This window comes from Palaemon carinicauda, chromosome 28 (assembly GCF_036898095.1).
Source record: "Palaemon carinicauda isolate YSFRI2023 chromosome 28, ASM3689809v2, whole genome shotgun sequence".
NCBI lineage: Eukaryota > Metazoa > Arthropoda > Malacostraca > Decapoda > Palaemonidae > Palaemon > Palaemon carinicauda.
Genome location: NC_090752.1, coordinates 19,432,589 through 19,460,433, shown reverse-complemented (window position 1 = coordinate 19,460,433; position 27,845 = coordinate 19,432,589). Strand labels below are relative to the sequence as shown.

Genomic DNA, 27,845 nt, shown 5'->3' with positions numbered 1-27,845 from the left:
TGCACCATTACAGGATGAAGTTAGAGTACTTCCCTATAGGATGAATAGAGGGAAGCCCCCTAAGAGATTAGATTTGTAGTTGTGTACAATGTAAAGTTAAGGGGGAGGAGACTGTTATGTATTTTGTACTGTAATAATATGTGCATTATGGGTATTAAGAGTAATGTTGCACAGTATTGCATTCATAGAACATGTTTGGAAACAGAATAAGTGAGTGGCGTATGTTATGAAGGATTTTATCACTCATTAATTGTCCTAAAGTTAGGATGTGATTCTTCTTACTCTAGTATTGCAGTAGGATTCGATCTTTTTTAGAGCGATGCTCACTTTTGTTTTTTGTATGTATGTGTGCGAGTTTTGTTCACATATTCTCAGTCTAGAGCAGTGTTGCCAAATGTGGGGATTTATCCCTAGATTTGGGGATTTTGGGTGTATGGTGGGGATATTCTGTACAAATTTCTATGAAAAAAAAAACGAAGATCAGTAAACCTTTATATTGTTTCAATTCATTTACGTGATTTAAAGTGAGTAATTTCTATATCAGTAAAGCCTACACAATCAGAAGAAAATATATTTGTGGAAATTGAGATTTTTGGGTTGTGTTGGGGATTATTTATCAGGAGTTTTCGGGATTTTTTGACTGACCCATCTGGAAAACACTGCTCGAGAGTCACAAGTTGTTCAGACACGATTAAGAGGTGAGGAGCAATGTAAGCCTAAAGGAATAAACGTATTTTAAGAATACCAACGTATCATTAAACCCCATCAAGAAGAATCGGCGACATCAGATAATTTCTCAGTACACTCAGCCACACTATTCTATCTGTTTCCCTATTTCCCTCTCTCACTGGGTTATGCTCCCTGTTGGAGCCCTTCGGCTTATAGCATCCTGCTTTGCCAGCAATGGTTGTAGCTTAGCTTGTAATAATAATAACAATGTGCAGGTACATTTGCGAATACACATTTACGTAGGTAAACAATCATATATTAAATGTACATTAGTGAATTGCCGTACTATTATGGGGAGAAATTTTTCACTCAAATGTGCTAGACAACAACAAAAGTCCCCTTTTTCAAGATTTACCTAGAATCTTCCTCTCTTCATAATATGAAATATTGCTGTCAGTTAACATGGAATCACCTTGAAATAGAGAGAGAGAGAGAGAGAGAGAGAGAGAGAGAGAGAGAGAGAGAGAGAGAGAGAGAGAGAGAGATTTATATAATATATTCTCTGATGTGGCATTTTCTATTTTTGAACATCACTGCATATCTTTTTAACAATATATCCAGATAAACATTGCTATTAAGAATCTCTTATTTATCTAATTTACATCTTTCATAGGTTATTTCGTTTTGAATAATCGTGCAATTGGGGATTTGTTATAGACAGATTAAATTGATCTATTTTTATGTTATAAGACCTGTGAAAAAAGGCTTATTTTTACATATTAATGCTTAATAGAAAGATAAAAGCATTGTAATGATTTGTAACTCAAAGACGTCCTTGTCTAGAAAATGTTTCTGGATATTTCTCATAAATCATTCCATGTCCCCATTATTGCTGAGAATTCCTCAAGAAGTTTCCCGAGCCTTATAGAAAACTTGTGGCACATAAAAGAAAACGTATTGTTGCATTGGAGCAGAGACTTTATTAATTTTTCTCTGATTGAACATCACTCTTTTGGAGATATTTCTTAGACACCAGCTGTGATACTCCTATATTTCTTATATTATTTACTGTAGCTATACTAAATAACAAGGATAAATTGGAAGATTGAATATCATCAGAAGCTGTGTTCCTGTTTATCAACTTTAAATATCCAAAACTACGACTTGAAAAATCCTTCAAAATTTGGAGCAGAGTTTTGTTGTCATCTGTCTCTTACTTCATACTATCATACGATTTTTTTGTAAAATGTTATTAATTTGGTGAACTGTGAGTATTTTTTAAACCTTGTAAATATTGTAAATAGTTATTATTAATCATAAATATAGTTATTGTTAATGTTTGCTGACTATTATTTTCTTTCGCTTGTAAGTCTTTAAAGTAGATTTTACATAATCTACGTTGTGTAATAGCTGACCGTAACAGAATTGGGGGCCTGTCCGGGAATGAATTGCTATTTCATTTAAAATTCAAAGAGTGCTTGTATATTAAACTTTTGACATTTGTACAAAATAGCCAGTAGACATGTCAGAGTTTATAATACACCTAAGTTTATGACAAATTTTATGAAGATCCACAAATTGAAAAGTTTAATAATCTAAAGAAATCCTATTCAGTAATTCTAGTCAAACATCTTGAACTTAATGTTAAAAATTCAATGAGGAAAAAGGATATTAAACATGTGTTAGTTCAACATTTGGTTGAAGACAATGTGTTACCTCAGGATGTGCTGGATGGCATTAATAGTGAATCAATGGTTTTAGGTTAATCAGTCAAGAGAACTTGAAAAACATTGAATAGAAGTTGAGTGTGAGAAATTAAATTTAGAAGCCGAGCTTAAACATAAACAATTACAAGCCGAGATCAAATGTGAACAATTTCAAGCTGAGGCAAAGGAAAAACAGTCGGAAGTTCAAGCTCAGACTGAGCCTGAGAGAAGAGAAGAGTTTAAACTTGATCAATTAAAATTCAAAGCTAAAATGAAGGTTCATAAGATTAATGTTCCAAAGGCGTTAGAGCTTGAGAAAATTAAGCAGGCTAATTCTAATGATGCAGATAAATCTAGGTCAGATATATTTATTGAAGATGGAATTGTGTTTCCTTTTAAGGAAAAGGATGTAGATAAATATTTTTTGTTTTGAGAGTAAAGCTAAAAAATTTAAGTGACCAGCAGAAAATTGGGCTTATATGTTGTCAGAGTGTTGTCAGAGTTTTGTGTGCCAGGGCACAAAAAGTTATATCCTTTTGTTCCTGAGTACATAATGATTATGAATTCTTGAAAAATTATAATTTGCAGGTCTATGAACTAATTCATGAAGCTTATAGGATGAAGTCTGGGAGTTGGGCAAAACATAATAAACAGACATGTAAAATTTAGTTGGGAACTATCAGATTGGTTTGATAAATGGTGGTAGGTACCAAAGTGTAAGAATGTGTAATTATCGTGTAAAAAAAAAAAAAAAGAAAAATAAAACCAAGTTACACAGTTTTTGAATGCTTTAAGTTGAAGAGGAAAAAAGAAACTAAAACTGTGGCTCCTACTCTACCTAACTTTCGCTATAGGGTGCTACCAGTAGAGGTTACCACTGTATATGACCACATTTTTGACAGGAAGCCTGTGAATTATAGTGTTTGTTCCAGAACTGTTGATAAAATTTTCCAGTCATATGCTACTAAGGTTTTTGTTGAAGTTTATGGTGGATTACTGTGCCCCGTTTGTATCATGCATGATACTAGTTGTGCCCAGTCTCTTGTTTTGAGGAAAGTTGTTCATGAGACTGAATATTTGTTTATTGAGTAATATGTTCCTGTTCGTGGTGTTGGAGGTTGCCATTTTACGCTCCCTTGCATCGTATGGATCTTCAGTATGACTGGATATCAGGGCCTGGTTTTGTTGGTGTGGTTTCAGAGTTGCCTATCAATGCCGTTCAATTTTTGCTTCGTAATGACTTGGTATATGAAAATGTTGATGTCCGATAGAAGATGGTTAAAAAGCCAAATGTTAATCAGGAGGTTCTCATTCCTGATTTGTCTACTCTGTTTTCTTCAAATGCTAATACTCAGAAGACTCAGAGTTCTACCTACATGTTAGATAACGATGGTAGTTTGTGATAATGTCTCAACTGTTGTTTGTTCTACCTACTGGCCTCATGAAGATACATATGTTTATGATAGTTGTTCAACTGTTGACCGTTCTACCAACATGTCTGGCATTGATATGTTAGATCCTGATAATATTTCTGCTGTCAACTGTATTGCCAACCGGTCTCTAGAAGTTCATTTGGTTCTTGATGTCTTGTCTTCTGGCTCTTGAGAGTTCTAATAACCTATCTTCTAAAGATATCTTAGTTTGTAGTGATGTCTCTGTTGATGATGATGTTAATTTGCCTCAAACATTTTTATTCAAGTTAATTACTGATTTGTCCGATTCCAGTCATGTGTCAGAAATAACTGGTAATTTGTTATTCAGTGAATACTGTGATCTTGAGTCTCATTCACGGTTAATTATAGATCAGAAGTCTGACTATGCTGTTGTTCAAATTTCCCGATGTACTTTTCTGTGTGTAAAGCTATTGAAAAGTACAATCAGCCTTATCTAAAAGCCTCACTTAAGTCTGCATTTGTATTGATGAATTATTTAGTCATATCCTTATAAATGATGTTAGATCTAAGCCGAAAATAGGCATAGGTTAAATTATTTGTGAATTTTGATACCTGCTCACAAGAATATACTACTAAGTTTTCTTTATAACGATTTTATTGATATGTTTTTGTGATTGTTTATAAACTTTATAAATTTAGAATTTTTACTTGAAGTTTGAAATACAAAATTGTTTTTCATGCTTTTTATAACAAAACCCTTCTATTTGTAATCATGTATGATGAAATAATTTTGTTAGCATTTTTTAAAAAGCTATTGGTTAATGACTCCCAACTTTTCGCTGGGCAGGGGGATTCATTATATGTAGATTGAATTTATCCATTTCATGTTATAAGACCTGTGAAAAAAGGCGTATTTCTACATATTATATACTAATGTAAAAATAGAAACATTGTGATGATTTGTAACTCGAAAATGTCATTGTATTCTAAATAAAGAGTTTCTGGATATTTCTCAAAACGTATTCTACAATGAAGCAGACTTGATTCATTTTTCTCCACGTGAACATTGCTCTTGTCGAAACATTTCTTAGACACCAGATGTGATACTGCTAAATTTTTCCAATTATTTACCGACTGAAGATAAACTAAATAACAAGGATACCTTGGAAGATAGAATATTTTCAGACATTGTGTTCCTGTTTATCATCTTTTATATCCAAATGTATGACCTGGAAAACGTTTCAAAATTTGGAGCTGAGTTTCATTGTCATCCATCCCTCACTTCACAGAGACTTATAAAACTACGGCCTACATCACCATACGCTTTATTTTGTAAATTCTTATCAATTTGGTGAACTGTATTTCTTAATCTTGTAAAATATTGTAAATACTTGTGAATAATCATAAATATAGCTATTATTAATGTTTGCTGGCTATGAATCTCTTTTGCTGTTAGTGTTTTACTATTTTCTTGGTTGAATTAATTATAAACGGGAATAGTCATTAAAGTACAATTAACATTATCTACATTGTGTAATAGCCGAGTCACTGACCGTAACATAGTGAACTCTGAAAATGCATGAAACCAGGACAATGGAATTTCTGCAATAAGGCATTGCACACAGACATTTATCAAAGGGTTATCTGTCCAAATAGAATTGATTTCAAAAGGCTATAATAAAAGAACGATCATCATTCATTATTTCATCTGAACGTACTAAGTATTTGAAATGTTTTCATCAGTGTAAAATGACAGAGGCTTGGATAACTGTTCAGCACAGCTTCTGCTAACGTGGCTTTATTCAGAGAACAGAGAAATTCTGGACTTTGAAAAAACCACATTAGCGCACCTTTATTTTGGTTAAAAATAACGATGGCCACAGTGAACAAGAATTAAAAACAATAAAAATATGGTAGACAGTTATAATAACTGGGACTAATCTAATAAATGATATATGACCCAATATCTCAAATCATTAATTTTAAGTCAATGTCACTATGCTTTAATCTCCTTACGTGACCACCAAGTCGTCCATAAGTATTGAATATATTTATGATTCTTAACAACACATTACTAGTTTTTTTGATACAATGATTATATCACAACAATATTTTTCCCTTAAAATGCCAGTGCGTTTCTTTAACCTATCAAGTTTGATTAGTTCTACTTTTAAATTCTACTTTCCTAATATCTAGCCATCTCTCATTACTCTGATACTTCACATTTGAATAAGGAGGAATTTTCCTAATTGTGAAATATAAAAATAAAACCATTATTCTGTTAATTCATAAACAGCATGGTGGCATAGTCGTCATCAATGTAGTTGCCTATGCCTTGATAATAAAGTTTTTAGGGAGATAAATGGTGGTGTATAATTTATTGAAACCAAGGCTGGAGAACAGACATACAAGACTGGGCAGGACTAAGCGTGCTTGTTTCTGGCATGACAAAAATGTAGGCCAATAGCTCTGGTAAGTGATAAAGAAAACTACTTTGATAGTACTAACACTATTTGTTCGAATATTATTAGTATTCTAGTAAATAAAACAGTGAATAAAGAATCAAACGCTTTTTAAAACCCCGATTTTTAACTAGTTTAGCTACTTTAGGAAAGGGCAAATACTTGAACTAGACAGCTTTGTCACTCACTGTCCAAGGGAAAATGCTGCCCTTTTGGCTGATGTGTTTGACAGTAAGCAGAGTAATGATAAACTCGATATTCCTCATTCCTGTTTTCCTAAGGGTAAGCTAACTTGATTAGCTTTCCATATCCATGAAATTAAAACTCTCTTGATGGACCTCGACGCTTAAGGCAGTGTAGACCCAAATGGTATTTTACCTTTGCTTTTTTTTTTATAAAGAATGCTAATTTCTTAGTGCATGGTGCAAATTATGGGATATGAAAACTGAACCCGAGCAAAACTAAAAAATATGACTGTAAGTAGGTTGAGGACAGACACTATCAACTATCTCAGCATTGATAATGTTTTTGTCTGTATGACTCATTAAAAATTTTAGGTGTGGTTCTTGACAGAAAATTCCCTTCTGAGAAACACGTTCGGTCTGTTGTTTTCTATTTGCACAAATAATTGGGTTATTCGGAAACTCTTTTAAGATTTTCAGTGATCAATATATTTTGAAGAAGTGTTTTAATTTTTCCATTCTGCCTTGCTTCGAATATTGTTCTCCTGTCTGGTCTTCAGCTACAGAATATCATCTTAATCTATTGGACAAGAAATTGTGGTCTATTAAATTTCTTATTCCTGACCTAGAAATTAATCTCTGTCACTGTCATTCAGTTAGTTCTTTATGTGGCTATCCTGGAGGGTACTAAAGCCTTGCATGGAGTGTCGGCTCTTCCATGTTGATCAATTTTATTCGACATTTTGTTCACAGTCTAAGAGTTTTATGAATTACTCTGTATATAGTCATGTATAATATTGTTAGTATCATCTTTATTGTTAAGTTTTTTACAAGTATGATGAGACCTTTCTATTGATTTTAATTTGCATTGTGTCTAGAGATAATTAACAAAATCAAAGACCAGTGTGTCCTAGATTTTGCCAGTGTCGGGGTATTACAATATTCATGGACTATATATATTAGAGACCTTACATTTACCGCCAGACTATATGATATTATACTATGCTCAGAATATTTAGTTTCTTAGATGCGGCAGTCATCTGAGCTGCTTGTTCCAAGTTTTAAGAAACCAATAATTTTGAATCGGGATGACCATTCTTATGGCAAGGAGTATGACAATTTACATTAGGAATGAGTACCCTGCTTCTCATAAGTTCTGCTATGAATGTGAATGCCCTGAAATTCATGTCATTAAAGTTTGTGGCACACATAAAACTTTTATTAGTGTTTCATCTATTGGAATCCAGACTTGGATGATTCAATCTTCAATTGTCTTCTTACAACTATGGCTAAGATACAAGGTGATAAATTGGCCATTTTTGCGCTTGTTGGTGATTTCAATGCTCACTATAGTGAGTGGTTAAATTCTGTTTCTCCTACTGATTGCCACGGCTGAAGAGCTTTAGATGTTGTCTCTGAATCGGGCTTAGAGCAAGTAACACTGCTCATAAGTGTGGTAACTGCTTAGGCCTGGTATACACTGATTGCCATGGTGTTATAACAAGCCAAGTTGGTCCTCCAGTTGGAATGTATAATTATGCCTTACTTTTGTTAGTAATTGAAATTGTTGTTCTCTTTAGTGAAAATCTGGTCAAAATAATTGATAGGTGTATCCCTCATTATGTGTTAAAATACCGAGTGAAGTAAAAAAAAAAAAAAAAAAAAAAACCCTGGTTCAATGATCATTATAGATGTGCTTATTTTGAGGAACAAGAGACATATCATTTTTGGCAAGGTAACAGATCAGATTTGACTTGGAATAAATATACTCAGCAAGAGAGCCATTGCTCAGAGTTTATATTGCAATTGAAAATAAATACAATTTAACCATAAGAGAAACCCTTTCTGGTACCACCCAGGAGCAAAAATGGTAGTTTATCCTCAAATCTGCACTCTTTAGTTTAGACTTACCAGTTCTTTCTTTAATAATACTGGAGTAGAGTACTTGGGGAAAAGTGCAAATGGTAATACAAGCACCATATTTGGCATGATAACTCTTACCATCCCCATAAATTAAAAACAAACTCCGGCCTCCTTAATATATGACTAGTTCCAAGATGGCTGGCATCTCCAAAAAGGCAGCAAATTTACTCTGCAGTATATTTCAAATATTTTTATTCCACAAGCCTACATAAGTTACATAATGTCCATATAATGATTGTGAATTAGGATTTTGGCATTCTTATTGTCATTGAGAGATAAGCTGAATCCATCTTTCCAATATGGCCCCCATCACAGCGCCATACTTCCAAAAAGGCTGCCAAAGTTATAAATGTATATATCCCTGATGGACACCACCATGTTTCATGTATCAACTATTTTAGTGAGTGAGGCTGCAGAGAGCAGTGCAGGGAAGTCCAGACTTGTAGCACTTGCACCAGTCACAAAATTCCTTCCTACAGCCAAAAATTTCAATTTTTGCCGAGATTTTTCTGCTACTGGCAAGTCCATCCAATACAGAAATCAGGCATCATCAATCAGTTGCCATCTGCAGGACAAAAATGAATGATATATTAAAGAAAACTCCAAATGTACCCTGCATGCTTGAAAGACCGCTCTCTTGTAGGGGGAATGTAATCATCAGCTCTTTACTCCCTTGCAAAGAGATCAAGTCTAGCCTCACCAACTGCTTCTGTTTGAACTTAGTTTGGTAAAGGTGTGGTGGCATGCTGAAATACACTCCATGTTTGCCATACAGATTTTTTCCGCTTTCCATGAAAGGCAGACACTGTATCAAACCCACTAAATGCATGAATAAAGGGAAAGGATGAGGCTTTTGATCCCATGGTTGCTGCAATTTCATGGAAAGGTATCAACCTCCAGTCTTTTTGTGAAGGTATCCACCTCATGTCTTTCCTATTCCAAATTTAATCTACAGTTTGGCCAAACCAGATTTTTCCAATCTAGATCCTGCCATGATAAAAAAAATTAACGAACTACAGGTGATTTCACTTGAGATATCTTAATGTTTTCTGAATATGTAGCATGCAAAAAGATTTTAGTATATACCTTCTCGTGAGTGTAGCCTTCTAAGTCAGCAGTGACCTGTTTAGCATCCTCTTTGGTGACAATAATGCATGCGTATCATTGGCTTCAGATAAAACGATTGTGTCTGCCAAACATACAAGTAGTTCAGTTTTGTTCTGGTCATTACTGAGCAAACTGGTCCAATTATCAGGAATTTGTGCAGTGCTAATCACTCTCCAGTGAACTCTTGTTTGCTTTCACACTATGTGTGCTTGTTTGTACTTCTGTATGTGCTTCTGTACCATGGACAGAACAATCAGATCCACCAAATCTGCTTCAAATGGCTTTCTCATTTCTTTGATTACTTTTGGTAGAGTCTCAACAATTTCAAGAAACCTTTCCTGCAGTTTCAGTTCCATCATGATGCTTACCCTCATATTTTGGATACTTCTAGTCTCAAACTCATCAATCATGTGTCATTATTCAGAACCAGCCACTGTCCACCTTCTGAAAGCATCTGAATAAGCCAATGGCTGACACGTCTTCCACATAAGCATTATCATCTTTGTTTCCTTGGTCTATAGCCATTGAGGAAGAAGGCTAAGTGCTTTTATTGACAGTGAAATTTTCCTTTGTGAATTCAACAAATGCACTGTTTTGGAAAGCCTCCAAGTCTCTCAAATAGGTAGGTGGTAGGTTAGCCAGGGCACCAGCCACCTGTTGAGATACTACCCCTAAAGAGTTATGGGGTCCTTTGACTTGCCAGACAGTACTACGCTGGATCCTTCTCCCTAAGGTCAATTGTGATCCTCCCAGGCCTAGGTATAAAACATCTGATTAAAATAAAAATAAAATAAATATCTTTAATTCAACAATTAAATTAATATTTTATTAAAAACATCCTAAATTTTCCAAACATCATAACTTTTTCAATCATCAAATAGTGTCTAGACAGACATACTCCATGCAAGAACTAAAAAACCCTTCCACTCCCTGCCTGTCTTCCTTTTCAATCTTAGTCACCTGCAATTTCAGGTGGCCCCTAAAACTTATTAAGCATCGCACGAGGGTCTGCCCCTCTCTTTTATTCTTCTCCTGTACTTCCCTTCCCACCTTTTCCTTATTCCTTCCCATCCTGAGTTCCTGCCTTCCGGCTGTAAACTGGATTGTATCCATAGGTACTCTTTCTCTCCCCATATTCCCCACTTCCCTATCCTTATCCTTATCCTTATGGATCCTTCTCTCTGGCTATGGTTCACTTTTCCCTTGCTTACACATACACCAAATAGTGTGACCTATTCTTTACAGAATCTCCTCTGCCCTCATACACCTGGCAACACTGAGATTACTAAACAGTTCTTCTTCACCCAAGGGGTTAACTTAACTACTGCACTGTAATTGTTCAGTGGCTACTTTCCTCTTCATAAGGGTATAAAGGACTCTTTAGCTATGGTAAGCAGCACTTCTAGATGGACACTCCAAAATTATACCATTGTTCTCTAGTCTTGGGTAGAGACCTCTGTACCATGGTCTTCCGTTGTCTTGGGGTAGAGTTCTTTTGCTTGAAAGTACACTCAGGCACAATATTCTATCCATTTTCTCCTCCTATTGTTTTGCTAAAGTTTTTTATGTTTATAAAGGAAATATTTATTTTGATATTCTTACTGTTCTTCAAATATTCTATTTTTCCTTGTTTCCTTTCCTCACTGGGCTATTTTCTTTGTTGGGGCCCCTGGGCTTATACCATCCTGCTTTTCCATCTAGAGTTGTAGCTTAATAATAATAATAATAATAATAATAATAATAATAATAATAATAATAATAATAATAATAATAATAAAATGAATTGAAAGCCCCCTGGCCAAATGTACTTGGTCTAGGGCAAAAAAAAAAAAAAATGAGTTCCTGCAGCACGACTTTGTACAGTTTGAAATTAGTCTCCCAGTATGATCTAGTGTAAATGAATACTTGAAGTTCTAACTAAAGCACAAGATTCCACAAGTAGAATTGTTAACACTGACTCGTTTTCTGAGCCAGCTTTCATAAATTAGCTAACTTTCTGCATCTCCTTCCTGGTTATATGACATATAGGAGCTTTGAACAGCTAATATAAACCAGAAGCTATCACCTGGCCGGCTAGACATGTTTTTTGTTCACATGTGAAGCAGAGCTAAACAAATCTACTACTCCAGGAGTAGCTATTTCTGCTTTTGCAAGAGCACTAGTCTGACCCCTGTCTTTCAAGAGATCACCAAGAATTTTGAATGCTGCCATTCTGTATATGCAGCCCTCATGACTTGATAACCATATCACCATACTACAATGGCCATTCCCATTGAACTTGTTTAACAATTGCAAATAGTGGCTGAACAACCACTAGATCTGGGGCATGGCCAGGATTGGGAAACTGCGTGGCTACTCTTGCAATGTCCATAGCATGTTTCATCTTTGCAACTGAATGGGCTGCCTCCTGAAAAAGAGCAAAATTATTGACAAGCTTATTTCAGAGGAGGAATATCACTTCTGAGAAGCATGAGGTGCTGCCCAAGATATGGACACAGCATTTTCACTCCTGTCCGACAGACTAAATTTCTCAAGCCATTCATATTTAAGAGGTACATGCTTAGAAAGCCCAACTTGTTATTGTCCTGCACTTCCAGTGGATGAAGGGAGGGAATTCTCATGTTTGAAGGGAGCAGAAGGTACATTCGTATAATATTCAGGAAAAAAGGTTTTTCTTTTAATTTCTTCCACTTTGGATCATTTTGGCCGAGTTTCTCTCCTCCCCCTTTTCATCAGTGCTCAGATACTGAGACAGAAATGTCTGTCCCATAGAAGGATGTTTGTGCTGTTGTTGTACTTGGATTATGGTCCAGATTGTCAGAAGCCCAAGTTGTAAAGAGGCCTTTTCCTGGTGTAGTGGGACAAACTACTTCCTCCACAGCCATTAATACAATTGCTTCTCCCATTCCAGAACCCTATCATAACTGATGCTGATTCCATGTTGAGGAAATGCCTCAATTAGCTGACGCATTTTGGTTTTTACAAAGACCAAGAGACCAAAGCATATTGGAAACAGAGGTTTCCTTGACTTGAAATGTCTAGTAAATGTTGAAGATACTACAGTTTTCCGACAGTTGAAGTGCAAATATTGTGCTAACACTAGATCAGTAAATGATCTTCCATATTCAAGTTGGGATTTCATATCACCATCGTTTTGCAGCACACTTCCAAATTCCAACAATCTTTCTGGTACAGATTCTCTTCTAGTGTCTGCTGTTAAAGTTCCTAAAATTCTTACTCTTTTCAAGCGTCTGCTTCCAAAATATCTTGACTACTTTGACCACAATAAGGGCATAATCATAGTCACATGCCATGTCAGGTCTTCTCCCACTTTCCCCTTGTAGGCAAGCCAGATTTTTCTTCCATTTTTTGGCCTCCAGCTCTGGGATATGGACAAAATATGTTATTTTAACCATGTCCGGTGCACAAAGCAAGCATCAACATTTAACTTTTCCAGTTATTGTTTGTACAAATCATAAGGTTCTACCATCTTATAATATTAGCACCCATCAGTAGTTAACTGCTTGTCTGTTATATCTATCCCAAGTTTAACATATGCATGGGCATATATGCCTTTTGTCCGCACAGCATATAATCATCTCCATTTTCTGAAAATTTTGCCAAGCTTTTTCACCATTGTACATGCCTGCCAGACAAGATGGGTGATACATATTGTCCTTGGAAACAATATTTCCACCACTAAGCTTGGCAAGAAGTTTCTCATATAAATTTAGTAAGTTTATTGAACATCATTGCATCTTTTCATGTAAAGGCAATGTCATGGCCAATCGTAAATCTTTGATTGGTGCTGGTTTGTTACAAATAAAGCAGATTCCTTCCTTCTCAGTCTTAGATTCTTATGCCTCATCTTTACATGGCTTCTGACAACAATATGTGAATTTTGCAGATGGGGAATCATCTTCTTTTGTCTTACATAATGACTTCCTTTTCCTTTCTAGTTTTGTAGTTTTGTAATTCAGCATACATGATTCAAGGTATATAGCAGAACTTCATCACCTTCATCAAGCCTTTTGGGATGAAATGGTATAGGCATTTACCTTATAAAATTTAGGCACATGCAACAAAGCTTCCAGTTAGTCATACTATCTACCTTCACGAAAGATGTCAACTTTCAAGATTGTGCTTCCATTGCTTTTGCACTATAGGCTGAGGTCTTATCATTTTATCACCAATACAATATATATGCTCTTTCGGACATGAAATCCAACTTGGCTCAATTATGTAAGAATCATATTCCTTGTCTGATCATTCATTCAATGCTATTTAATTCCCGAGTGATCTGTGCACATTCTAGAAGACTGATGCCCCATCTTCTTTGGCTCTGCTCTCGCGCACTGGCTCATCTTGTATAATTAGGTGAGGTTGTTTAACTATAAACTGAGGCGGGCTAAAAACCATTTTGGAAACCAATAACAATTGTCTACCACTAGCTACCACTAAATTCCATGCAGGATGTCACAGCTATAGTTTCAACCAGTGTGCTCTGATAGTGCACTGATCCTATACTATTACACTGTTATATTGAGTTAATTATTCCTTTCTTTTCTAAAGAATCAATAGAAGCTTAATTAATTTCTAACATACAAAAAATAAACTGATAAACCTAAAGTTATGCTGAATCCATGTAATACCTGACCTTTTACCTAGCATATGAGATACATTCAGCCTGTTTCTTCTTCAATTATATGTAAAATTGGCTTATTGATAGTTATTTGAAAAAATTTGGCAATCAGTCTACCTTTGGAAATGCTTTAATTCAAATGATTTCGGCAATTTTTTAGCACTGTTTGCTTGTCTGGTCTTCGGCTGTTGACTCTCATTATATTCAAATCTTCCCTGATTGTCTAATAGCCATGCATTTCCCATCATAAGGCATGATACTATATCGTATTCTAGAAGTTTTATCCCAGCATTGCGGAATGATTTTCCCAAAAAGCCGGTTAAAACAGTGGAACTTCAGAAGTTTAAACGTTTTGCATACACTTTTCTGTTAAGTAGGTGACACAAGTTTCATTTTATAGTTTATATATGACTGATATGTTTTACCGTTGCTCATCATCATCATCATCACCATCATCATCATCATCATCATCATCATCTCCTCCTCCACTTATTAACGCAATAGGGCCTCAGTGAGATTTCGCCCATCTTTATTTAAAACATTTAAATCTCCTACTTCACGCTTCATAGTCCTCAGCCATGTAGGCCTGGGTCTTCCAACTCTTCTAGTGCCTCTGAAGCCCAGTTGAAATTTTGGTAAGCTAATCTCTCTTGAGGAGTGTGAAGAGCATGCCCAAACTATCTCCATCATCTCACCATGATCTCATCCACATATGGCACATGAGTAATCTCTTTCATTTTTAATCCTGTCCTGTCATTTAACACCCAATATTCTTTTGAGGGTTTTGTTCTCATAACTGCAAAATCTGTAGGATATTGCTTCATTGTCATAACACGACTCATGTCCATAGAGTAACACAGATCTCACTAAACTATTATATAGCCTGATTTTTATATGAAATTTCACGTGACATGATCTCCAAATTTTACTTAACCTAGCCATTGTCTGATTTGTTTTTTTTAAATCTATCATTAAACTCAAATTCTAAAGACCCTGTATTTAAGATCATAACTCCTAAATATTTAAATGATTCCACCTCATTAATCCTTTCTCCTTCCAATGATATTTCATCTTCCATTACATATTCTGTTCTCATCATGTCCGTATTTCTTCTATTCATCTTGAGCCGAACCTCGTGTGATTTTTATGCATTCTGGTAAGCAAGCTTTGCAAATCCTGTGGCATTTTGCTAATAAGAACAGCGTCATCAGCAAACTCTGGGTCCACTAATTTCCTGTTACCAATCCAGTCCAATCATTCTCCACCATCCCCGGGTGTTCTATGCATCACAAAATCCATGAGGAGGATAAATAACATAGGTGACAACACATTCCCTTAGAGTACTCCACTGTTCACTGGAAATTCATTTGATAGGACTCCATCAACATTATCTTTGCTCTTGCTATGCTCATGAACAGACTTAATCAAATTTACATATTTAAGAGGAACTCTATAATAACGCATGACCTCCACAAAATTGGCCGGTGTACATTATCAAAGGCTTTTCCATTGTCCACAAAGGCCATCCATCTATATTCTACAAATTACTGTAAAACATGTCTTGAAATAAAAATTTGGTCATTACAACTTTTACCTTTTCAAAATTCTGCTTGTTCATCTCTCAGCTTTCTATCAATTTTTCTCTTAATCTCTTTACAATAAGCATACTATATATTTTCATGACAAATGACATAAATGTGATGCCTCTTTAATTATTGCAATCAGTCAGATCTCCTTTTCTGCCATTTTCATCAACACTCCTAGCTCCCATTCATCAGGCTTTGCCTCTTCACGTGGCGTGAAGAGGCAAAGCCTGATGAATGGAATAATTTTATGGGTAGTCAGGGAGTTACTTCATTTTCGGCCAAAATCAAATCAGCAGTTATTCCATCATATCCAGGGGCTTTCCATCTCTTGAGGTTTTTAATGACAGCTTCGACTTCAAACACACTGAATTGATTCGTGTGCACATCAAGGTCTTCCACAGCTTCAGGTATATCAATCAAATTATTCCCTTCATACTCATGACCTCACTAAACTGTTTCATCCAACATTGCTTTTCTTCATTATCTGTTGTTATAACAGATCCATCTCTTCTTTTGATGGGTATATGCTTCTTCTTTGCCCCAGTATTGATTTTATTAATAATTCTAAGACCAATTCTTACACCACAGCTACTCCCTGAATTCATAGCTCTGATTCCTGGCTTTTCTTTTGACCTCACTATCAATACTGGAATACTCAGTATGCCCTACCTTGTAACTTTCTTTACATACTCAGAAACTTTCAACTATCAATTTGTCCTTGTCTCCATTTTATAGTAACCCAAGTATCATTTGATATCCATGGTTTACTCCTTGTAACTGCATGTCCCAAGACTTCACTGCCATCTAACTAATATATGATCCTAATTTCACACCTTTCTTCATTAATTGTCTGTTCTTCGTCTCTTAAAGTCTCTAAGACAGCAAATCGATTCCTACATGCAATTGCAGAGGTTTCTCTGAGCCCATCTAAAATCTTAGTTGTAGTAAACCTGAATATTCTATCTACTATTCTGTTGGATGCGTTCAGTTTTAATTTCAGTGTGGCAATGAGGAGCTAGCGATCACTACCAATAGCTGCACCTCTATGCTTCTTACATTTCTCAGAGTCTTCTCTTTTTATTAATAGCTATGTGATCTATTTGATTTTTGTAATTGCCACATGGTGAAGTCCTTGTATAATTGTGGATGTCCTTGTGCTATAAAAGAGAACCTCCAATAACAAAACAGTTTGTTGAACAATAACTTATAAAATGTGCTCCATCTTCATGTGCAACTTCGCTAAGACCCCCAACTCCCATCACATTCTCTATACCTTGATTATTCCTTCCAACTTTTGCACTGAGGTCACCAATAACAATTTTCATATATCTTTTACAATCTGCAATTCTTCATAACATTCATCTTTCCTTTCTTCAAGGGAGTATTTTGTTGGTGCATAATAAACTATAATACTAATATTGCATTGCTTTGATTTAACCTTTGCAAGTAACAATCTATTATTTACAGCTCTCCATTTCGTTAATGCCTTTTCTGCTCTCGGTGTCATCATCATTCCTACCCCTTCTCTTCCAACCCCAGCTGTTCTTCCTTTGTATGTGTGTGTGTGTATGTATATATATATATATATATATATATATATATATATATATATATATATATATATATATATATATATATATATATATATATATATATATATATATATATATATATATATATATGTATACATATATATATATAAATTTATATATATATATATATAAATATATATATATATATATATACATATATATATATATATATATATATATATATATATAATTTAATATATACACATATATATGCATATATATGTGTGTATATATATATAAATATACAGTATATATATATATATATATATATATATATATATATATTCCTTGGTTTAATATTTCTTTATCAATCCCCTTATAACGTGTTCCACTTTGGGCCGAGGTATCCAAACTATATTTCATAAATTCACCCTCCACTTGCTGCAACTTCCCAATCTGATTCATGGTTCTAACATTCCAATTACCAATTTTGACATTGTCTTTAGTATTTATAAACCAGGAGATTTTTGATACCCTGCTATGCCCGGGACTGGGGGTCACTGCTATTTTCTCTTTCCATAGACTGACTAAATCCGTAGAGGAATCATTGGCTAAATTCTTCAAAGGATAGCCAGTTCATTGTGATGGGCATTGCCTATCTAACTAAGGCAAGTGACCCCTGCCGGTCCATACTGATTTCAGTAAGATCCTCCGTCTGGCATCGAGAATAGAAAACGAAGAGACATCTCGTATATCACCTTAAAACCGATCTGTCACCCTGCTGCCAGTGACTTCAAAATTTTATGGGACATATCCTCCAAACTCAAAGCTCTCGTTAGTTCAACAGGTTGTTTATCTGCTTATACTTGTATAAACGTTGGCAAACATGGATTGCAAAGATATACCGCCTAACATGGCGAACATATCGCCTAGCACGTTGTTACTGATCTTAAAATATTCTATATTTTTCTATTCATTTATTTTGCATTGTTTATATGGTAGTACCTTATTTCCTTTCCTCACTGGGCTACTTCTCCTGATGGAACCCTTGAGCTTGTAGTATTTAGCTTTTCCAACCAGGGAGGTAGCTTGACTAATAATAATCATAACAATATTATTATTATTATTATTATTATTATTATTATTATTATAATAATAATAATAATAATAATAATAATAATAATAATAATAATAATAATAATAATAATAATAACATGATTGGGATGACCATAAAAAAAAAAAAAGAATAATGAAACACATTCGCAAGTTTTTTTTCTGAATGGTGTCGACCATTAAAAACACGGCTTCAAGGAAAAAATGTTCTTGAGTAGGCCGTGAAAGGAGAAATCTTAATAGAAAGTCTGTAACATGTACTGGCAAAAGATCTTATGGATACAATTATATGAAAATGGCCCGGGCTTGGTGAATGTGAATATTAAAACATAATGGTAGAGGAAAGATTCAGAATTTGAAAAGGAGTGATAATAAAATTAAGGAATTTGACCACTGTATAGATCATCATACATGGAAGAAGTAGGGTAAGGTGGATGAAAACTGGACAAGGGTCATTGTTACATATAAAGAAAATGTTAACCGGGAGTATGAAAGGATTAACCGTAAATGACGATTTTGGTTAACGAAAGGCAGATTGGAAGGCAGTTGTCAATTAGAATGGAGAGGGAAAATAGTGTAAATCAACAAGCGACTAGGAAAAGCATGATGGCTAATGATAAATTCTCGGGCCTGTAAGGTTTAATTTCTAGGAGAAAATTAAGTCATGCTTAACACTAGGGACCAGAAAAGAGAATAATAATGTAAAAAAAAAAAAAAAAAAAAAAAAAAATAGAATGTGCATATGTGGGTAATGCGATTGAACGTCATACGAGTGATTGTTTATAAAGAGTTTGTTGAATGCCGGTAATTAGCAAAAGCAAATATCTTACTATACAAGTACCCTAAAATCTGAGAATGCCAGTCAAAAAGAATAAAAAGTATTAAGTCCCCTTCTATTAATCAAGGTAAATACTAATAATCTGGAATACCTATCATGAAAATAAAAACGGTTTGAAATAAAAGATTTAATATCTACGAGTTGTTTGTGTGGTGAACAATGTATCCAAATGAAATTATGGACAAAATTAACCATGGAATACATTTGAAATAAATTTTGGCACAGAAAATGTACAATGAATAGTTATTCAAATTGATAAAACAAAAACCATCAAGATTCTTAAGATAAAAAGAGAAGGAACGGAAAGAGAGATAAAAGCATGCTTAAATCTAATTTAGAAATAGCAATCTTTACGAACAATGTGAAGATAAACTTACAGATAACGTAGTTCAGTGAGTCCATTGAACGATCCATTCTGTAACCTCACGATGTGATTATTGTTTAGCAATCTGTCAACAAAGAAAAAGATTAACTGAGACCTCGTGGAAAAGAAAATGAAATTCATATAAAAATAAGTTTAAAGATGATACAATCTTACTTCTGATTGTTTATGGCTGGCTTTCTGTGGAAAAAAAAATATGTGCCACTACTACAAATAACCATGTGATCATTAATGTATACATACATTAAATCAAGACAGTCTGGTTTACATATATATCATATATTAAAAAATTTCCACACTTTTTATATCACAAAATTCACTTTGCCTCGGGATCACAGATTTGAGGATATTTTCTGTTTAGGAAAGGAATTTGTGTCTAGAAAATTGTTAGAACTTTTGCTAATTATAATTCAGAACAATTATAATTGACTATCATACCCATTCGATTATAAAGAGATATCAAAATTAATTCCGTCTCTGACACACACATATTTCTCTCGAATTCATGTTATTATTTCGATTCTGATTATAAAACCTGAATTCAAAAGGAGTCTGAATCAACTGTTGTCTCTCTCTATAGACGAATTGGTATGATAGTCGACCGTCACTATGATTTTGAGTCGGCAATGGGTCGAATCCGTATCCAGCTAGAAATTCTTATCATGAAATGAATTTCTCCTTGGGTTTGTAATCCTAAGACAGAGTGAATTCGTAATTGATAAGTATTTGTGGCATATTTGCACAAGTCAAAATCTCGCGTGCTTTTGGTGATTGATTGATTGATTGATTTGAAGTTCTCTGACAATCAATCAATTAATCACCAATAGCACGCGAGATTTTGACTTGTGCAAATATAAATTATCATAAAACAGCCAAGTGCTACAAACTCCCTACTCAGTTATAATAGTGAACAGGGTTTGATTTCAATCTAAAATACAAAACCTAAATTCTTCAGGAATGGGTATGACAGAATCGGAATCAAATCTTATCTCTTTACAGACGAATGAGTATGTTAGTCGGGTGTCACTTTGATTTCAACTCTACAAATGTTGAAAAGTCCGTTTTCGGCCAAATTTTTTTTCAACTTAAAATGGTATCTCCCTGTCATGACTAGATGCATTACTTTTAAAAGGATATAATAAAAGACAAAAATATCTATTCCCGAGGTGTGAGCAGCGAGGCGAGACGAGATTCGACTACGGCCCTGTTTGGGCAATCCAGTCATCACTTCATTGTCGTCAACATTTTGGAAGTAAACCAAGCCTCGCCGAGAGCGCCTGCCGTGATAAGGAAACTGTCCTGTTTTGACCAAGATGGCATCGTCTTAATAAGTGGAGTCAGCATATTTTGAGAAACCAAGCCTGAGGGAAATCCTTGTTTAGGATATATATCATCACGGAAGGACACGTGCTGCCCTTTTGTTACGACTTCACACGCGGTCCAGATTGCATTTGAGATTTCTTCTAGAAACTTCCATGGCGTGATCGAAGTGGGCGTTTTTGAGGAAGCCAATAGAGATGCAGAATTGTTAACGAGAACGCCTTCTATGGAGATGACCACTGCCCACTGTAATTAACTCCGCCTATACATGGGTATATAAACTTCAAGAAGAGATTGTCCAAGAGAGATAGGACAGGACATAAGACAAGAGAGGAACTATGTCCGAAGCAGATAAGATCCAAGTCCTACCGAGATAAGAAACAGAGAAGACCAGAAGTCTGATAGAGCCAGATTCTAACCTTCCCTTCAGACAACAAAAGCCTATCTCCAAAAAATCCTGTTATGGCCGAGAAGAAGAGACAAATTGAATCAGCCAGCCCTTCCTGCTTGGGACGAAAAGTAGCCAACACTGCCTGCAGCCTGCCTTAGTTCAACAGTATCATCGAATTCCTGGGAGAAGACCTCTGATGTCCCATCTTGATGCCACCTTTTTTGTGACGTCTTCGAATCCGGTCATCGTGCCAGTTTCATCTGAACTTCAGCCGCCCTTCTGCAACGTTCGCAAGCCTGAAGTGTCCGTACTAGTATCGCCTCAGCAGCTGCAGAAAACTATTCCTTAATTATTTCTACCTTACTGACTGTTCCCCCTTTCTTTTGGTATTTTGATTGATTTGATTTGTTAGTTAAAGTGACCGAAGAAGTAACGTTAATTTTCTTTGTAAGTTTGTGAATAAACCTTTTTTTCGTGAGTTTCTTTTTATATTTATTTCCCATGTTTCAATGTTGGTTGTTGTTGACATTTATTTTACTTATCAAAAGAACCTGTAACGATTTTAAGATCGTAACACTCCCTTGGGTCTTTTAGTCCAAGACTGAGTGAATGAGTAAAGAAAAAAGAATTATGAGTAAATTGGAGAAATAAAAATCACAAGTATTAGTGAGGAAACCATAAAAAAACGAAAATCATTTCAAACTTACCAATCGGCTATAACGGTGGACATAGGGTTGTTTATATAGTATAAAAAAAAATAATTCGACAAGAATATCCACAGAAGGATTATCGATTGCTGCTCTGTCAAGGTTTGGATCTTTGACCGACAAGAAATTTTTATCATGAAATTGATTTTTTCTTGGGTCTCTGATCCTAAGGCAGAGTGAATTCGAAATGAAAAGTATTTAATGCATATTTGAATAAATGATAATCATGGTGGTAGTGATAACATTATCATAAAACAGCAACGTGACGGATACATGATGATTTTATTTGGATCTTCATCTCAATGCTTGTTGCAATTGCAGGAATGCAATGGTGGTTATCTAAGAATCAACCTCTATTGTAGATTTTGAGTACTCTTGTTTCTTTCTTTAGCCAAATGTGTATTATAGTCCAATGTCCCTTTGACTTCAACTCAACAAAGATGCAAAGATTTGAATCATTTTTGTCTAGAAATTATCATAAATGTGAAATTGCCCTTGAGCCTGTGATTCTGAGTCAGAGTGAATTCTATTTTAAGAAGTGTTAACTGCTTATTTAAATCAATGAGAATCATTAGCATTAGTAACAAATTTATGAGAGAACACACAAATTCTGTAACCTTTTCCATCGGCTAGAATGGTGGATATGAGTAGTTCTCGATTCTAAACACAGTACCTAAATTTGACCGGAATATGTAAGACAGAGTCGGAATTACCTCTTATCTCTGTATAATTAGATGGGATCGATGGTCGAAGGGCACTTGGTATATACTAATCAAAAGTTTCAATCAATGCCCGACAGAAATTCTTGACATAAGTTTAATTTTTCCCAGGAATTGTAATCCCAAGGCAGAGTGAATTAGATAGTAAAAACTACAGTATTTGTGGCCAATCTGAATAAAGGCAAATTATGAGATTAATATAAAATGATCATACAACAGCCAGGTGTTACAAACTTACAAAGCATTCATAATGGTGAAATGGGGGTGATTTCAATAACAAGTACAAAACCTGAATATGGCAGGGATATGTATGGCACAGTTGTAAATAACTCTTATTTATCATTATTGTCGACTGTCACTTCCATTTCAAGCACGTCAAGGTTTTAATTCTTGCCTGACCCGAGATTCGTATCATTAAACTAATTCCCTCTCAAGTCTTTGATCAAGAGGCTGTTTGAATTTAACAAGGAAAGTATTTGTGGCTTATTTGAATAAAGAAAAATAAAAAATGTCATTGATAAAAATCATAAAACAGGCAAGTATTACAAGCTTACCAATCAGCTATAATTGTGGAATGGGATGATATCAATCTTGAATAAAAATCCTGAATTCTGTATGAATATATAATCCTATAAAACGTGTAATGCTTATATATCACATGATGTTTAAAATGGTTATCAAATGATGTAACTAACTGGTCAAAAGTACAATCCCTATTCTCATCTTAATTTGTTGGACAGAAACTTACGGTCTATTAAATTTCTTATTCCTGATCTAGATATTAATCTTTGGCACCGTCGTTCAATTAGTTCATTATGCATGTTACATAAGATTTTTCATAACTCTGGCCATCCTTTACATTCAGATCTCCCTGGACAATTCTATCCTGTTCGTAATACTAGGCAGGCAGTTAATTCTAATAGCCAGGCCTTCTCCATCATGAGGCTCAAGACTACACAGTATTTTAGAAGTTTTGTTCCAGCTGTTACCAAGTTGTGGAATGATCTTCCTAATCGGGTAGTTGAATCAGTAGAACTTCCAAAGTTCAAAGTTTGAGCAAATGTTTTTATGTTGACCAGGCTGACATGAGTCTTTTTATAGCTTATATATGACATATTTGTTTTTGACGTTGTTAATGGTTTATATAGGACACATCTGTTTTGACGTTGTTACTGTTTTTAGAATGATTTATTGTTAATTTATTTACATCATTTATTTATTTCCTTATTTCCTTTCCTCACTGGGCTATTTTTCCCTCTTGGAGCCCTTGGGCTTATAGCATCTTGCTTTTCCAACTAGGGTTGTAGCTTGGCTAATAATAATAATAATAATAATAATAATAATAATAGTTGTTATAGGACTTACTAAATACTTGACTAGTCGAATGGGTACAAGAGTCAACTATTACTATGATTTTGACTCGACGGACGATCAAATCCTTGAACCGTCAGAAATGTTATTATAAAATAAACTGCTTGGACGGAAGAGGAAGCAAATTTAAATTAATATAAGAAAGTATTTGTAATTTATTTGAATTAATGGAAATATCTACTGTTTGTTATAAAGACATCATACAACCACCAGGTGTTATAAACTCACCAATCTGCTATACTGTAATGGTATTTCAATTTTAATAACAACCCTGGATTATTATTATTATTATTATTATTATTATTATTATTATTATTATTATTATTAGCTAAGCTACAACCCTAGTTTGAAAAACAGGATGCTTTACGCCTAACCTAGTGAGGAAAGGAAATAAGGAAATAAATAAACGATATAACAAGTAATGAACAATTAAAATAAAATATTTAAAAAAACATTAACAACATTAAAACATATATTTCATATATAAACTATAAAAAGACATATGTCAGTCCGTTCAACATAAAAACATTTGTTGCAAGTTTGAACTTTTGAAATTCTACTGATTCAACTACCCGATTAGGAGGATCATTCAACAACTTGGTCACAGCTGGAATAAAACTTCTAGAGAACTGTGTAGTATTGAGCCTCATGATGGAGAATGCCTGACTATCAGTATTAACTGCATGCCTAGAGTTACGAATATGATGGAACTGTCGGGGAAGATTTGAATGTAAAGGATGGTAAAAATTCTGAAAAATCTTATGCAACATGCATAATGAACTAATTGAACGACGGTGCATGAGATTAATATCTAGATCAAGAATAAGAAATTTTATAGACCGTAAGTTCCTGTCCAACAAATTAAGATAAGAATCAGCAACTGAAGACCAGACAGGAGAACAATACTCGAAACACGGTAGAATGAAAGAATTAAAACACTTCGTCAGAATAGATTTATGACCGAAAATCTTAAAAGACTTTCTCAATAAGCGATTTTTTTTTAGCAATTGAAGAGGGCATCGAACTGAAGTGTTTCTCAAAAGTAAATTTGCTGTCGAGACTCACACCTCAAATCTTAAAATAGTCATGCAAAGTTAAAGAAACATTATCAATGCTGAGATCCGGATATTGAGGAGCCACTGTCCTTGACCTACTTACAATCATACTTTGAGTTTTGTTAGAATTCAACTACATACTCCATAATTTGCACCATGCACTAATTTTAGCTAGATCTCTATTAAGGTATTCAGCATACCCAGATCTATATTCAGGAGATGGAATTGATGCAAAGAGAGTATCATTATCTGAATATGCAACAACCTTGTCTTCTGGGCAAACCCACATGTCATGTGTATATAGTATGAAAAGTAATGAGCCAAGAACACTTCCTTGAGGAACACCATATCACATTCCTATACTCATTATGGTGCACATCAACAAAAACTCTTCGATCTATTACTTAAAAATTCCATAATGATGCTAAGAAACGATCCAACCACTCCCAACTGTTTGAGGTTGAAAACAAGAGCCTCATAATTAACACAGTCAAAGTCTGCACTAAAATCAAGGCTAATCATACGAACTTCCTGATCACAATCAAAGGATTTCTGTACAGCATTGGAGATTGTAAGAAGGGCATCACATGCTCCAAGGCCTTTATGAAAACCAAATTGCATACTAGGGAACAGATGATTACCTTCAACAAATCTATTAAGATGTTATATCAGAAGAGGTTCAAAAACTTTAAATAATATGGGAGTTAAGAAACTGGTTCGGTAATCAGTTGAACTTCAGCAACCGCAAACACATTTACATAGTGGAGTAACATTACCAATTCTCAAACAAGTGGTAAGAGTTCCACTTCTTGCTAACTTGCGCAAAATAACAGATAAATTTGGAGCTACGAAATCTGCAGTCTTTAAAAAGAAAAAACAAGGAAAAATACCATTTGGGTCTACACCTCCTTAAGCATCAATGGCCATCAAGAGAGCTTTGATTTCACGAGATCAAAAGGCTAAACTGTTTAGTTTTGCCTCAGGAAAATAGGAATGAGGAAGTTCAAGTTTCTCATTACTCAGCTTACTATCAAACACATCAGCCAAAAGGGTTGCCCTTTTCTTTGGACAATGAGTGACTGAGTCATTTGGTTTAAGTAAAGGAGGAACTGTTGTATCTACACCATAGAGTGCAGATTTAAAGATAGGCCACCACTTATGCTCCTGTGTTGTATAAGAATGGGTTTCTTTTATGGTTGATTGTCTTCCTTTTCAGTTGAAGCATAAACTCTCTGAGCATAAGCTCTAAGCTGAGTATAGTTATTCCAGGTCAAATCCGATCTGTTACCCTTCCAAAGTAGATAGGACTCCTGCTTCTCCCAATAAGTATGTTTACAATTATCTCTGAGCCATGGTTTGTCCTTCACTCGGTACCTTAGCACATGAGAAAGGATACACCTATCAATTATGGTGACTAAATTCTCATTCAAAGGGACCACAGGATCAACACCACTATACAATTGTGAGCAATTCAAGCCCAAAAGATCATGCAAAATCCCATTCCAGTCTGCTTGAGATTTCATATAAATCTTATACGAGTATGATACATCAGGGACAGTAATATGTATGACAGAGTCGAAATCAAGTCTTAAACTATCTTTATACCTAATTGGGTATAATAGTCGACAGTCACTTTGATTTCAACTCGACAAATAATGTGTAATACCTGCCATTATTGCCATAATTTTCAAAAGATGAATTTCAAATTGGGTCTGTAACCCAGAAGTAGATTGAATTTGATATTAAAAAATTATTTGCTGTTTATGTGAATTAATAGAAATCTTTAATGTCAGTAATGAAAACATCGTAAAACCACTAAGCATTACAAACTTACCAGTGAGCTATAATAATAGAGGCGAGTAGTGTTTTATTCTAGGCACAAAACTTGAATTTGACAGGAACCTGTACGGCACATTCAAAATCATCTCTTGTTCTGCCATATATATTCCTGTCAAATTCAGGTTTTGTACTTAGAATCAAAATCAACCCATCTCCAACATTAGAGCTGCTACCTAACTTTGTAACACAGCTATTTCATGATGATTTCATCAGTAACATACGTGATTTTGATTTATTTATATAAAAAACAAATAACTATCAATATCAAATTCACTAATCTTCTGCTAGAATTTCTGACCGAGCAAGGATTTGAAGCTTTACAGATTTTAAATAAAAAAGAATGTCATTTACATAACCACTCACCTACTTCCAATTCTGCCGAAATATTCCAGGCCAATTTTTTTTTTTTTTTTTTTTTTTTTTTTTTTTTTTGGTACTCATGATCGATATGAACCAGTCTTCACCATTATATCTGACTAGTGAATTTTCAACACTTGGCTGTTTTGTGATAATTTCATCAATAGCAGTTATTCTAATTGATTCCAATAAGCTACAAATAATTTTTCATATCAAATTTACTTGGCCTCGGGATCACAGATCCCAGGGATGATAAGAATTTCTGTCCAGGAAAGGAATCAAACTTTTTTCAGATTTTAAATCAACGTGTCAGCTGACTATTGTACCGATTTGGCTATATAGAGTAATAAGCGTTGACTTCGACTGTGCCGTACATATTCCCATCTAATTCAGCGTTTGTTCGTAGAATCACAATCGACCCATTAAAGACGATTGGTTAGTTGGTATCACTTAGCTGTTATACGATAATTTTTTCACTAACACTCATGATCATCATCTAATTGAATGAGCCACATATATTTTTTGATATTGAATTCCATCCTCCCCGGGA

At 34.7% G+C, this 27,845-nt stretch overlaps 1 protein-coding gene across 2 annotated transcripts in view; it reads right to left on the bottom strand.

Moving 5' to 3' along the window:
• The window catches only part of Pxn (Peroxidasin), a 425,335-nt gene that overhangs the window by 352,352 nt on the left and 45,138 nt on the right, over positions 1–27,845 (bottom strand). For both annotated transcript variants that reach the window (XM_068351797.1, XM_068351798.1), the window contains exon 2: positions 19,532–19,603. The gene's annotated coding sequence lies outside the window, so the exon portion shown is untranslated. The remainder of the gene's footprint in view (positions 1–19,531; positions 19,604–27,845) is intronic.